This window comes from Erpetoichthys calabaricus (assembly GCF_900747795.2).
Source record: "Erpetoichthys calabaricus chromosome 1 unlocalized genomic scaffold, fErpCal1.3 SUPER_1_unloc_22, whole genome shotgun sequence".
NCBI classification, from domain to species: Eukaryota; Metazoa; Chordata; class Cladistia; order Polypteriformes; family Polypteridae; genus Erpetoichthys; species Erpetoichthys calabaricus.
The window spans coordinates 2,730,447-2,746,045 of NW_026261588.1; the positions used below are offsets into that span (position 1 = coordinate 2,730,447).

The window sequence follows — 15,599 nt, forward strand, 5'->3', positions numbered from 1 at the left end:
CCTGTTTTCACTGCTAATTAACTTTTCCCCCATCACTTTAATAGCCCTGTTAGAAGGGTTCAGCCCTCTGAATTGATTCCTTTCTTCATTAAATGACAGCCAAGCAGAAATGAGATGTGAAACAAGCTAACAGAGGACCAGCTAAATTGGGGCTTCAAACTCAAACCAATTTCACTCCAAATCACTTTCGTAATGAGAAGCCAGTTGTTGCTGTTAATTAAACCCGTTATTTAATTCCATGGCTTGTTGCTGCTCTCATTCTGCCACAGCACACATTTTGAAAACTGTTGTTTCTCTGTTCTTTCTAAGAGCGCCGTCAAAACGTTTTGGTGACCTGAGAGATCAACCTTACTAAGTCCATCACCTCTCTTTAATTTCAGATATTGCGTGATGGGCACAGGGGAGCTGGTCGTGTGGTGATTTGTTTTGTGTCTCGTTATTGTTTGGCTGCTAATTAAGGAAAAAGATACAACTATGGGGCCTGAGTCAAGTTAATTAAAACTGGTCACTAATTAAGAAGATGGTAAGAATGAAAGCCTACAGCCACTGCAGCACTCGAGGCCTGGAGTTCGCCACCCCTGGTGTAAGATGTTGGAGCGAGTGTTGGCAGAAGAGCATTTTATTAATCAACCCACCATCTAAACTGAGTGCAGGTGCCTATCCTAAGAATTGCATCAGCCCATAACTTGTCCACACATCATGGAGTGATGAGATAACAAATGTTGCCACCACCAGGTAAAGCACCACAATGGGGAATGGACAGCTGAAGGCCATTGTAAGCGAATGGACTGCAGGTTTCCTTTTTTAGAGCTGCTTTAGTCACAAAGAAAGCAGACTTTTGGTTCCGGCACTGATTTGAAGCGTGGATGATCAGCTGTACAAGTTACACACAAAAGGACTCTTTTTATTGTAATGGAGTTCTTTAAATCCTCTGAAAGTGCCTTTCAATACAGTAAGTTCATTCTCTGGCCCATCTTTCAATTTCATTGGTCACGTTTGCTGTTTGTTTAATAAACAACAACAATATTTATTTCTATATCACATTTTCATTCAAATGATGTAGTGCTTTACAGGATGAAACAGACAAAATAATTAAAAATAAAATTAGGCAATACTAATTAACATAGAATAAAAGTAAGGTCCGATGGCCAGGGAGGACAGAAAAAAACAAAAAAAAAAAAAAATTCCAGATGGCTGGAGGAAAAAAAAAAAAAAAATCAGCAGGGGTCATGAGACCGCCCATCCCCCTAACATCAATGATCTCAATCGGTCTTCATGGTTTTCAGGCTTCACATGGAAGAATTTGGTGATGGTGATGGTCACGTGGACCTCTGGCCTTTATATCCATCAATGTAGGGACATCACGGTGCTTTGATCAGGTGGTGGTGGTGCAGATTGCCAGCAAAGAAAACCGGATAAAGAACAGCAAAAAAAAGTAGGGGCTAGTATGGATTGTGGAGCCCCCATGAATGATGATGATAATTCAATGCATATACAGAATATCAGGGTTAAACTAAAATGAAGCTCTGAGAAGCCATGTTACCGTAATGAGTTTTTAACAGTGCTCCACTGTACTAGCCTGGCGAATTTCTATCAGTAAACTCGTATTGCAGATTTAAGGTGCATAACAGCAGAAGGCCGCCTCACCACTTCTTTTAAGTTTAGCTCTTGGAATGATAAGCAGACACTCATTTGGAGTGTAAGGTGAAAGACATTCTGAGATATAAAATGGAGCAGATTATTGAAGGCTTTGTAAACCATCAGCAGTATTTTAAAGTCAATTCTAAATGACACCGGTAACCAGTGTAGTGACGTCAGAACTGGGGTGATGTGCTCGGATTTTCTTTTCCCAGTTAAGATTCTGTCGGCTTCATTCTGCACTTGTTGCAATCCATTGATGTCTTTTGTGGGTGGTCCTGAGAGGAGTGCATTACAGTAATCTAGCCGACTGAAAACAAAAGCGTGAACTCATTTCTCAGCATCTTGTAATGTTATAAGAGGTCTAACTTTTGATATATTCCCTAAGTGAAAAAATGCTCTCCTAGTAATCTGATTAACGTGATTTAAAATTCTGGTCAGAGTCAATGGTTACCCCTAAATTCTTTACCTCCGTCTTGACTTTTAATCCTAATGCGTCAAGTTTATTTCTAATACCCCCATTGTATCCATTTTTGCCAATCACTAAAATTTTTGTTTTCTCCTTTATTTAGTTTGAGAAAATGACTACTCATCCAAGGCACCAAAAATGTTTAATCAAGTTCACGAATAAAGAGTTTTTCAAGTGAATTTTGCAATGCAACTCTGAACCCAATTCACAACACTACTAAACAATTGTTCCCTGAAAAGCCAACTCTGCCTCAAATGGGCACAATAAGTCAAAGTTTGGTCTTTTCTCGGAAGTAAGAACTGTCCGGCTACACAACATACTCGCTTTGTCGTTTATCGACACACAAACCGTGTCTGTAATGTCTGGTACTCATTCGTAGGAGTCGAGGAGACTCGCCTCATTCCATCTGATGATTACTGATCTGCAAGGGTGTAATTGTCAGTTGGTGGTCCACATCAGGCAAGTAATTAGCCCTCAGGCGTTGCAACAACATATATAGAGAGAGAATGAAAAGGACAACTTGGAAGATTCTAGAACAATCTCGCAGAACACATACCTGAGTTCTTAGCCATTATTCGCCATATATTTAGAATTCTGTTATTTCTCTTACTGTATTTCATTTTGACTTTGTTGATAAATTGTTAATATTTGTTAAACCACGTCTGATCTTTGGCTCCACTATCAAGTGTTTTAACGTTGAAAACATATGACTTTTTCTTACAAGTTTTTTTCCCCTGAGGGCACGTGCCTGCGGTTCACAGTCTGATTATTCATATTTGGTGAGTATTCCTTTAATATTTAGGCTTTGTAACACACGGTAACTTAAACTGCCTGCTCTCTGAAGCGCATAATGAGGAATGGCTCTTAGCCTCTAAACTTGTATGTGAAATATTATTCATGTAACACACGCTAAGAAAGCGACTTGACCCCTGAGGTTTCACTATGAAGCATCATTCTTAGCCACAGATACACTTTCTAACCATTTATAACGTAAAGTTTTGTAAATGATAGTAAGCTGATGCTAACTCGGATATTACAGTAGCATAATCAATTCATAATGTACAGCAAAAGTAATCTTTAAACAACAATCATTCAAATATTTTAAAAAGAGCTCTGCATCCTTATCCTCCATTGGTTAAGAGGTGGGGCAGCTGGTCAAATAAACAAATTAATAGGGATAAATGCATAATTAATAAACAGATAAAATACTAGACAGCTAAAACAGCCCATAAGTGTGATTTGGTGACATGTATGGAAATAATGCAAAGTCCAAGTATCTCATTTAGTAAAATTCAATGAAAAAACAGGTCATACAGAAGAAAGAGACAAAAACTGATCACCCAAAAGAAATGTTCCTGTGTTATAGTTGCATATCTTGTCTTTATGTTTCTCTAATAAGTTCTCTATGTAACGTAGAATCATGTGTTTATACGTCAAATGGTCAGTAAACAGTGTGCTGCTATTACTCTATTTGACAGCAAATCATGCGTTGAGCAGAAGAGACAATGTCCCTTACTGACTGAAATTCTATTATGATAGCTGAACAATAAGGAAGGGCGATTACAAATTAGCTTTTGGACTTAAACAGAATCTTCCATTCTCTGATTTTCTCTAAGAGCCTTACATTCAATTCGCATTAAGTAGACTGTGAATTTTAACATTGACTATTAAACCTTCTAAGATTGTCTTCTTTTTCTTGATTTTTCTTTAGTTTTATTCCAACTACTGGGCCGTCGTCAGATCCACAGTCATCTCCTGGTCTTGCCTTACTGTTTCAAAGGTAATTGTCTACTACAGTTGGTTCCCAAACTCAGTCCTTGGGTCCCCCTGCAGGTTTTTGTTCCAACCAACTTGCATTTTTCGTTGGACTCTTAGCCTAATTAAGTGAGTTGTCGTTATTATTTCCCAGTTTCAGTTGTTTTGGAGTCGATGTAGAAATTACAAACTAAGTTTGGTTGAGTGGAGGAGTTCAAGTATCTCGGGGTCTTGTTCACGAGTGAGGGAAGAATGGAGCGTGAGATCGACAGGCAGATCGGTGCGGCGTCCTCAGTGATGCGGGCTCTGCATCGGTCTGTTATGGTGAAAAAGGAGCTGAGCCGTAAGGCAAAGCTCTCAATTTACCAGTCGATCTATGTTCCTACCCTCACCTATGGTCATGAGCTATGGGTAGTGACCGAAAAAACGAGATCGCGAATACAAGCGGCTGATGAGGTGTTCCGGGCATGTCCAACCGGGAGGGGGCTCCGGGGAAGACTCAGGACATGCTGGAGGGACTATGTCTCCCGGCTGGCCAGGGAACGCCTCGGGATTCCCCTGGAAGAGGTAGTAGAAGTGGCCGGGGAGAGGGAAGTCTGGGCATCTCTGCTCAAGCTGCTGCCCCCGCGACCCAACCTCGGATACGCGGAAGAGGATGGATGGATGGAAGTTTGGTAGACTTTTATTAAAAAGTAATAAGCAGTTATATGGGGAATATGTAGGTTTTTTTTTAAGTCGTTAACCGTATTTTCAACCTAATTCTCATTCTGCTTTTCCAGTTGTTCTGGTTATTTGATGATTTACTAATTAGAGTGACTGACACTGAAGTTGTTGCAGATTTCATCATCCCAGGGGTCTGCTATGCTAGTTGTTAATTGTCAGTATTAGGGTTAAATGAAGGGAGCAAACTACACAGGAAAAGGGGGAAAATAATAGGAAAATAACAAAAGGGAGTTAAGCCTTTGTAGCTTTAGAAAAAAATAGAAATAATTCTAAATGTCTTATAAATGTAAAAACAATACTGTTGTGTTTTTCTGAATGCAGAATAAGAGAAGAGTAAAACAGACCTGCTAATTATATTAGGTCAGTTGTTGGGATGGGGTCAGCAGGACCGAGTTTGAGAACCAGTGGTCTACTACAGTGGAGTTTATCGGAGTTCTGGTTTTAACCATTTGGTGACTTCCTTGTGTACTTGGCATTTTCTTTTTGTTGGCGCCATGTGTGTTGTGACTGTAAAAGTAGGTTTCCTTGAGAATCCTAAAAGTCTTTCCTCCATTTTGATTTCTCTCACCCAGTCCATGTGGCCCTATTACTTTCCCTTCTCCAAGTTTTCATACCTTTTCATTAAAATCCCCCATTATCATTAGGCATCCTTGATGGTCTTTCATCCTTTTATAAGCAAATCAAGGTCTTCATAAAATGCTTCAATTACTTTCTCATCTTCATCTTCTAGTGGGGAGTAAATCTCTCTGAGTTATTAGCAGGGCCACTGGTTATATAATGTTTAGAAATGAACGAGAGGGGAATTAGATAGATAGAGTGAAAGGCGCTATATAATATAGAGTGTAAGGTGCTATATAATAGATAGATAGAAAGATAGAAGTGAAAGGTGCTATATGATAGATAGATGGAGTGTAAGGTGCTATATAATAGATAGATAGATAGTGTAAGGTGCTATATAGATAGATAGATAGATAGAAAGATAGAAGTGAAAGGCACTATATGATAGATAGATGTGAAAGGCACTATATAATAGATAGATAGATAAAAGGCACTATATGATAGATAGAAAGGCACTATATAAAAGATAGATGCGAAAGGCACTATATGATAGATAGATAGAAAGGCACTATATAAAAGAGAGATAGATAGATAGATAGAAAGGCACGATATAAAAGAGATAGATAAAAGGCACTATATGAAAGATAGGCACTATATAAAAGAGAGATGGATGCGAAAGGCACTATATGATAGATAGATAGATAGATAGATACTTTATTAATCCCAAGGGGAAATTCACAGAGTTGTCAAGCTGTATATCATTAACGTTATGTACAGGGTGGTGCAGGGATACAGGACTTTTTCAATTGACACTCAATGCACGAGTAAACACTTTACAAAATACATCTAATGATGAAATGTATTGCACTGAAAAAAATGGAAATGGCAGGTTGTTACATTTACAAAAATGTATTTACATTACGTGTATTGTGTATGCTCCACTTTTGAACATAACTCGATCATGTTTAATTTATTGAATCTTGTGGGATGTGCAATATACTAATTTCAGTCATTTAGGCAGAAGTCAAAATAGTTCTATTTAGTTCTCCCTGGAAATTAATAAGAGCACCAAGCGGATTCACCGTCAGCAGATATTGGATAACTTGGCGGTGAAGTCACGTGACTTTGAAAGAAACAACAGGTCGTGGGTTTGAGTTCTTGTCGCTGGTTAAGAGCGAATGGTCAGTCAGTCAGTCATTACCCAACCCACACAGGGTCATGGGGTTCTGCTGGAGCAAATCCCAGGGTGCAAGGCAGGAACAAACTCCGGGCAGAGCGCCAGATCACCCAGGGCACACACCAAGCACAATTTAGAATTGCCAATGCACCTAACCTGTGTGTCTTTGGACTGTGGGAGGAAACCCACGTAGACACGGGAAGAACATGCAAACTCCACGCAGGGAGGACGTGGGAAGTGAACCCGGGTCTCCTTACTGTGAGGCAGTGCACTACCACTGCGCCACCGTGCTGCCCAAGAGCAAAAGGTGAGTGAAATAAAAGTTAAAAAGACACACACAAGAAATATTCAGATATTCATTTAAAACACTTCATCACACTGACTACCGTTATTCCATTTTGTGTTTTTCCTTGTATTCTCTTTTAATGTATTATCAAACTGTGCTCACTAACTACTGTCAAAGTCAGTCGTCTTCTTCTTTTGGCTGCTCCCGTTAGGGGTTGCCACAGCGGATCATCTTCCTCCATATCTTTCATGTCCTCATCATCTTGTTCTGTTACACCCATCACATGCAAGTCCTCTCACCACATCCATAAACCTTCTCTTAGGCCTTCCTCTTTTCCTCTTCCCTGGCAGCTCTATCCTTAGCACCCTTCTCCCAATATACCCCTTATCTCTCCTCTGCACATGTCCAAACCAACACAATCTTGCCTCTCTGACTTTGTCTCCCAACTGTCCCACCTGAGCTGACCCTCTAATGTCCTCATTTCTAATCCTGTCCATCCTCGTCACACCCAATGCAAATCTTAGCATCTTTAACTCTGCCACCTCCAGCTCTGTCTCCTGTGTCACCGTCTCCAGCCCAAACAACATAGCTGGTCTCACTACTGTCCTTTAGACCTTCTCTTTCACTCTTGCTGATACCCGTCTGTCACAAATTACTCCTGACACTCTTCTCCACCCACTCCACCCTGCCTGCACTCTCTTCTTCACTTCTCTTCCACAATCCCCATTACTCTGTACTGTTGATCCCAAGTATTTAAACTCATCCACCTTCGCCAACTCTACTCTTTTCAACCTCACCATTCCACTGACCTCCCTCTCATTCACACACATGTATTCTGTCTTGGTGGTTCTACTGACCTTCATTCCTCTCCTCTCTAGAGCATATCTCCACTTCTTCAGGGTCTCCTCGACCTGCTCTCTACTATCGCTACAGATCACAATGTCATCAGCAAACATCATAGACCATGGGGACTCCTGTCTAATCTCGTCTGTCAACCTGTCCATCACCATTGCTAATAAGAAAGGGCTCAGAGCCGATCCCTGATGTAATCCCACCTCCGTCACTGCTACCGCAAGACCTCACCACGGTCACACTTCCCTCGTACATATTCTGTACAACTCTTGCGTACTTCTCTGCCACTCCCGACTTCCTCATACAACACCACAGCTCTTCTCGAGGGACCCTGTCATATGCTTTCTCCAAGTCCACAAAGACACAATGCAACTCCTTCTGGCCTTCTCTAAACTTCTCCATCAACATCCTCAGAGCAAACATCACAGTCCACGGGGACTCCTGTCTAATCTCGTCTGTCAATCTGTCCATCACCATTGCAAATAAGAAAGGGCTCAGAGCCGATCCCTGATGTAATCCCACCTCCGTCACTCCTACCGCAGACCTCACCACGGTCACACTTCCCTCGTACATATCCTGTACAACTCTTACGTACTTCTCTGTCACTCCCGCCTTCCTCATACAATACCACAGCTCCTCTCAGTCACCCTGTCATCTGCTTTCTCGAGGTCCACAAAAAAGAAATGCAACTCCTTTTGGCCTTCTCTAAACTTCTCCATCAACACCCTCAGAGCAAACATCCCATCTGTGGTGCTCTTTCTTAGCATGAAACCACACTGCTGCTCACTAATCACCTCCTCACTTCTTAACCGAGCATCCACTATTCTTTCCCATAACTTCATGCTGTGGCTCATCAGTTTTATCCCCCTGTAGTTACTGCAGTCCTGCACATCCCCCTTATTCTTAAATATCGGCCCACCAGTATACTTCTTCTCCACTCCTCAGGCCTCCTCTCACTTTCCAAGGTTCCATTAAGCAATCTGGTTTAAAAACTCCACTGCCATCTCTCCTAAATGTTCTATTAAGTTGTCTCGATTTACTCACTTAAGGTACGTTTGTGTACTTAACAAAACAAAAGTTGTGACCTTCGTGACGGGTCAACTCCTTTCGGCGCTGCTGTTCATTAAGATTATCCTAACATTGCTCAACCAGATCAATACTATTAATTCAGACAAATCAATAAGACTCCCAAATACAAGGCAGTCGCCGAATTTACTTGTTTGAAAATTAAAAACAAAATTGTGAAAGAAGGTGCCAAGCAGCAATTTTTGCACTTTATATTTTACTGATATGTAACATTTATTCTATAATATATACAGTTACATAAATATAAATGTATTTTATAATATAACACTCTATGCAAGGTGCATTTTGGGTTCCTGTTTAGTTATACATTGGTCATAGCAGTGCGGCGGAGCCAAAGCAGCCATGTTCTTGTACAGCTGATGCACATTTCAGCTTTTCAGTACGAATCTTTTTTATTTTTGACAGTTTGTATTGTTTTTACCAAGTAAAACTAGTTTTGGTATAAGCAACTTTGTACATGAACTATAAAATGATAGTGGATCAAGTATAATTGACAACCTCTAAAGGTAAGTAACTCGGGGAGGTGCATTTTTTAAAAGGTTTATAAAGCAATTGTTAAAATATGATGCTTTATTAAACATAATATAATTAATTGTAACAGAGAATGAAAAAGATTCATTTTATACAAAAATATCATGTTGTTTCAGGATATATTAATTTAGTGTATCAAGCATAATTAGTTCTATTTTTTTAATTTTAAAATGATAAAAACAATCATTTCAGGTGCAACAGATGTACATATTTTTGTATTTTAATATAACACGCTGTTTTTTTTTTCAGTGTGTACAGGACATATGTAATATTCATTTTATGTTTTGAAGAAAACCTCGTGAAGGTGTTGCTCATTTCTCTTTGTATTCTGACAGCCTGTTGTGGAAATTCTGCATTGCTCGACGTAACATGCCAAGAGAAATGCCAGCGATTTCCTCTTCAACCCTCTTTTTTTTATTTCAGCAATGGTTGCAGGACGTGTCCGGTACACTTGGCTTTTAAGAAAAGAGGAAAAAAAAAAAAATCACAAACCGTGTGATCTGCGGGTTTCGAAGGTCATGGACTTGTCACCCTTGCGTGAAATGACGCGCCTTCCAAACAGTCATTCGAAGAGCTGCCATCTATGCCAAGTGGCTCCACCTGCGGGACTTCCTTTTTTTTAAAGGCTCAACCCGTTTCTTCGAAATGACGCACCCATGTTGTAATCGCATGAGCAGACGGGACATGATCGTGACGTCCTAACTGGGAATGGTGCCGAAATTGCCTTTGCGCAGCAGCCACGCTCTCACCATTTATTTGAAAGGCTGAATGCTCGTTGCGCGCCACTCCACTGCTGTCACTAATCAGGGGTGGGCGGGGCCTAGGGCTGACCCTCCGCACTGCCGACGCCGGTTACGTCAAACGCTGTTGCCGCTGTGTGTGGACTGTATAAACATGCGCGCGAGTTTAATAAAAGGAATGTTAACATACACCGGATTTTCTCATTACAATATTCAGCTAAATTTTTGCAAGATAACACACGGACTTTATCAAATTAAAACGATATCATCTATATATAAAAAAAAAAAAGTGCCATTCATAATTCATGACAATAGCAGGACAACGGGAAGTGCGATGCGGTGTCATGCGGAAATTAGCGGCGCCTCTTCTAGAAAAGAACTGAGTCTCGATGTCATAGTCATAACTCACGTGGATGTCACGTCAGCCGGTTATCACGTGCTTGTGCATTCATATTCGGACATGTTTATGGACCACAAATAATAGATAGATAGAAGGTGAGTTTCAGTGTGAAATTTACGTAGCGGTATCCTCATCAAATCTCTTACCGGTTTCCAGGTTCAGAGACGAAAATGCACTTTTCTTGCCTTCCGATGGGAAAAGTCAATGGCGACGTCTTCGTAGTCGAATCTGGGTGTGCAATGTATGTTTCTATAGATAGGAGGAAGGGATTATACTGGCGACCCTTTTTGGGTGATGAAGGTGGACTGTTTTCAAAGACGTACAGGTTACGCCAGCGTTTCTCAACCTTTAAGTACAAGTAAGCCCGCGATTCGCTAGCGGATCGGAAATCCAAGAATGGCAATCCGTTTCTGTTCCGTCCGATATCTGGATGGATGACATATCATGGAGGGTGGGTACATGTGGGGAAATGTCATTTAATTCAATAAGCATATCTGTACTACAGTGGTTTCGTTTTGTGGAGACGTGATTCTGTTGCCTTTGCTGACACCGACTGCTGGCAGAGTGTAGTTTACAGGTTGTGGTGTTCGTGTGCCAGCCACTGAGTCTGGGAAGCCGCTGGGTTTGAGTCTGTGACCGTCATGTGATCTATATTACTGGCACAGTGGATTAGAGCAAGTGCAGTGAACAGGTTGTGTTGTTTGGGCGCCACCTACTGACTCTGGGAAGCCGCTGCGTTTTGGGACGCTGCTGCGTGTGACTCTGGACTCTGGGGCGGGCGCCAAACTGAATGACCGTTATGTGATCTACATAACTGGCACAGTGGATTAGAGCAAGTCTAGCTTACAGGTGGGGGGCTCGTTGCAGTGCGCGTGCGCCTCGATGCGCCCAGCGTCCCTATCCGGTTTACAACCTTCGGTTAGTAATATGGATTTGCGACCCGAGTCTTCATAACAATTTTAATCGTGCCCCAAACACACACGTTTTTTTTTGAAAGGAGCCCAGTAATGCCAATTTTGTTCTTTTTTAATTAATGATATATCGTAGATGCATATTTTATTATACCTACTTAACTTTTATCGACATTTATCTAACGCTATATTTATTTTTCTAGTATCAGAATGTAGTTTAAGTTCATTCGTTTTGGTTTCAATAGATGGATTTGGCAATCCTCCGAATACCGGTCCCAAATTATTTAACAACTCTTTTCCTATCGAGTGGACAATACTACACTGAAAGCCGCGAAAAAACGTTTATTGCAAGACAATAAGATGTATCTCCAATATTTTGTATTAATTCCAGCACAACAGCTGCAACGTCTCTAAGTGGGAACGGATTGCCACGCAATCTTTTCGGCAATTATATGCATTTGCTCAGCGATAACTACAACATTTAGTTGCTCCGTGTTGAACCGTTACCACTAAGAGACGTTGCAGCTGTTGTGCTGGAATTAATACATCCATCCATCCATTTTCCAACTCGCTGAATCCGAACACAGGGTCACGGGGGTCTGCTGGAGCCAATCCCAGCCAACACAGGGCACAAGGCAGGGAACCAATCCCGGGCAGGGTGCCAACCCACCAAAGGGAATTAATACAAAATATTGGAGATACATCTTATTGTCTTGCAATAAATGTTTTTTCGCGGCTTTCAGTGTAGTATTGTCCACTCGATAGGAAAAGAGTTGTTAAATAATTTGGGACCGGTATTCGGAGGATTGCCGATGGATTTTTCTTATTCTCGATTCTTGTTTTCTTTTTTTCACATCTCCGTACCCCCTTTTTTTGTTACTTCGCGCCCCCCTAGGGGGGCCCGCCCCACAGATTGAGAACCACTGAGTTACAGAATTTGAAAAGGGTTCCTCTTAGAAGCATCTCACATATATACAGTGGTGTGAAAAACTATTTGCCCCCTTCCTGATTTCTTATTCTTTTGCATGTTTGTCACACAAAATGTTTCTGATCATCAAACACATTTAACCATTAGTCAAATATAACACAAGTAAACACAAAATGCAGTTTGTAAATGGTGGTTTTTATTATTTAGGGAAAAAAAAAAATCCAAACCTACATGGCCCTGTGTGAAAAAGTAATTGCCCCCTGAACCTAATAACTGGTTGGGCCACCCTTAGCAGCAATAACTGCAATCAAGCGTTTGCGATAACTTGCAATGAGTCTTTTACAGCGCTCTGGAGGAATTTTGGCCCACTCATCTTTGCAAAATTGTTGTAATTCAGCTTTATTTGAGGGTTTTCTAGCATGAACTGCCTTTTTAAGGTCATGCCATAGCATCTCAATTGGATTCAGGTCAGGACTTTGACTAGGCCACTCCAAAGTCTTCATTTTGTTTTTCTTCAGCCATTCAGAGGTGGATTTGCTGGTGTGTTTTGGGTCATTGTCCTGTTGCAGCACCCAAGATCGCTTCAGCTTGAGTTGACGAACAGATGGCCGGACATTCTCCTTCAGGATTTTTTGGTAGACAGTAGAATTCATGGTTCCATCTATCACAGCAAGCCTTCCAGGTCCTGAAGCAGCAAAACAACCCCAGACCATCACACTACCACCACCATATTTTACTGTTGGTATGATGTTCTTTTTCTGAAATGCTGTGTTCCTTTTACGCCAGATGTAAAGGGACATTTGCCTTCCAAAAAGTTCAACTTTTGACTCATCAGTCCACAAGGTATTTTCCCAAAAGTCTTGGCAATCATTGAGATGTTTCTTAGCAAAATTGAGACGAGCCCTAATGTTCTTTTTGCTTAACAGTGGTTTGTGTCTTGGAAATCTGCCATGCAGGCCGTTTTTGCCCAGTCTCTTTCTTATGGTGGAGTCGTGAACACTGACCTTAATTGAGGCAAGTGAGGCCTGCAGTTCTTTAGACGTTGTCCTGGGGTCTTTTGTGACCTCTCGGATGAGTCGTCTCTGCGCTCTTGGTGTAATTTTGGTCGGCCGGCCACTCCTGGGAAGGTTCACCACTGTTCCATGTTTTTGCCATTTGTGGATAATGGCTCTCACTGTGGTTCACTGGAGTCCCAAAGCTTTAGAAATGGCTTTATAACCTTTACCAGACTGATAGATCTCAATTACTTCTGTTCTCATTTGTTCCTGAATTTCTTTGGATCTTGGCATGATGTCTAGCTTTTGAGGTGCTTTTGGTCTACTTCTCTGTGTCAGGCAGCTCCTATTTAAGTGATTTCTTGATTGAAACAGGTGTGGCAGTAATCAGGCCTGGGGGTGGCTACGGAAATTGAACTCAGGTGTGATACACCACAGTTAGGTTATTTTTTAACAAGGGGGCAATTACTTTTTCACACAGGGCCATGTAGGTTTGGATTTTTTTTCTCCCTAAATAATAAAAACCATCATTTAAAAACTGCATTTTGTGTTTACTTGTGTTATATTTGACTAATGGTTAAATGTGTTTGATGATCAGAAACATTTTGTGTGACAAACATGCAAAAGAATAAGAAATCAGGAAGGGGGCAAATAGTTTTTCACACCACTGTATATAATACACACTGGAGAATTTAACTTGACAAATCCGCTCGAATGGAACCTCAAAATCGGGGTCCTCTTTGGCGTGGCCGCCCCACTTGCCACCCCCAATTGCCGCTCTAATGGCAAGGGGTTCTAAACGAAGTCACATTGGTCCCTAACAACTGCCAGGGTCGCCAACACCTAGTTCCAAAATTTCCCTTTTCCCTGCACCACCCCGTACCTTAATATATGAATACTTGAATCGACTATCTGTGACAGAACTCGACGGATGAAATGACAGTTCAAAGCCGTCAGTGTAATAAGAAGCTGCTGGAATGCTCCGGTGTCACGTGTCACTTTAACGTGCTTAAGCTTAAGGAAATGATGTGATATCATAAACACTCCCGTGACGAACCCCCCGATCTCTTTGTACTTCCTTATGTGTGTGTGATTGAGTCACCTCGTCTGTGACCCTAAGCCGGGCAGATGTCATTTCATAACACCACATGCAGGAATCCTTAACGGCACAGTTTAAACATCCAGCTGTAAAACAGCTCATCACACTCACTCCACGTACACTCGGGGAGGACATGCCAACTCCGTCCAGACCGCGCCTGAGCTCTGTGTGACAGGGAGGCCCGCTGTGCCCCACCGCACTGGACACAACTGCAGCAGAACTAAACGTGTACGTGTGACGTCAGCTCGGTCGATCGCATTCTTGCCATGGTGCACATCTGCTTAATCTGCCACTGTGACAACATCAGCGGTAAGCCGCTGGCCGTCAAAAGCATCTGCAGATCTCTACTACGCTCAGTTTCTAACACTAAAACATTTAAGGAGCATTTCGAATTCTGTCACTTGACTCACAATTCACATCTACATATTAAAACGATGAATTGAAGCCATCAAAGCTAAACTACAAAAACTTGCACTTAGTGAAAAAGAAAAATGAATAAGGCCGTGTGCACGCAACTCCTGACGTGTTTTCAAAAACAGATTGATGACACCGGTTGCTGAAATGCACAAAGATAACAACTCGGTTTGTTTGTTTGTTTGCCCCCCAAACCCCATCTCCAGCACCCCCATTTTCAATACTTACTGACTCTGAAGCCGGCTGGACACTCGGGCTTCTTGACAAACCCTCCTTGGTTCTAATTTTCAAACTGCCTAACTGGGTCTGCCAAAGGTACAAGTGGCAAGTTTTTAGCACCTTTTCCAACCAACTTAGCGGGACGTCCTGACTGGAAAGTGAAGACGTGGATTTCGAAAAGACGGACTGAGATGACATCCCACTTTGGCCAGCACATACAAAACTCCGTGTGTGTTGAAGAAAACGTTCACACAGCAGCCCCAGAGCTCTCCTGCTGCCTGATGGGAGTTGTAGTCCTCATTATCAGGGTCTGCCATTAAAGCTCCTCTCTTTGACATGCCATATAGTCTGCATTTTAATTTGGACCAACAATAAAATGTATGTGTGGTCGAGCAAACAGACAGACACATAAACCACTCGTCGCTTTATAGTGCCTTTCCTATCTATCACTAATCATTGTTGTAGAGTGTTGGCATGTTGCATGTTTATTAGCATCTGTAAATGAGAATTCCACCTCACTCTGCTCAGTGAAGACCCCATGAACGTGTTATATAAGGTTTACGGTAAAACAGCAAAACTAAACATGTAAAATGGCAAAGAGTAAAGGACCCCGTCTGGGGAGACACCAGAGGAGTCCACTGGGTTTACTGGTCTGTCTATTTGTTTGGAGTTCTTGGATATCAAGTGATGTCTTATTACAAGCCCTCCTGTCCACCACACTACTCGGCCACTTAGCCCACACGCTTCTCAGCGTACAGACAAACTTTGTATAAAGCGCGTGTGAAGTCCGCCAGCCCCCGAGGTGGAACCTCTTGTGC

At 41.7% G+C, this 15,599-nt stretch overlaps 1 protein-coding gene across 3 annotated transcripts in view; it reads left to right on the forward strand.

Annotated features, from left to right (window-relative positions):
• Positions 1 to 15,599, forward strand: part of LOC114669326 (zinc finger protein OZF-like) — a 523,681-nt gene that overhangs the window by 15,731 nt on the left and 492,351 nt on the right. The window lies entirely within an intron of this gene.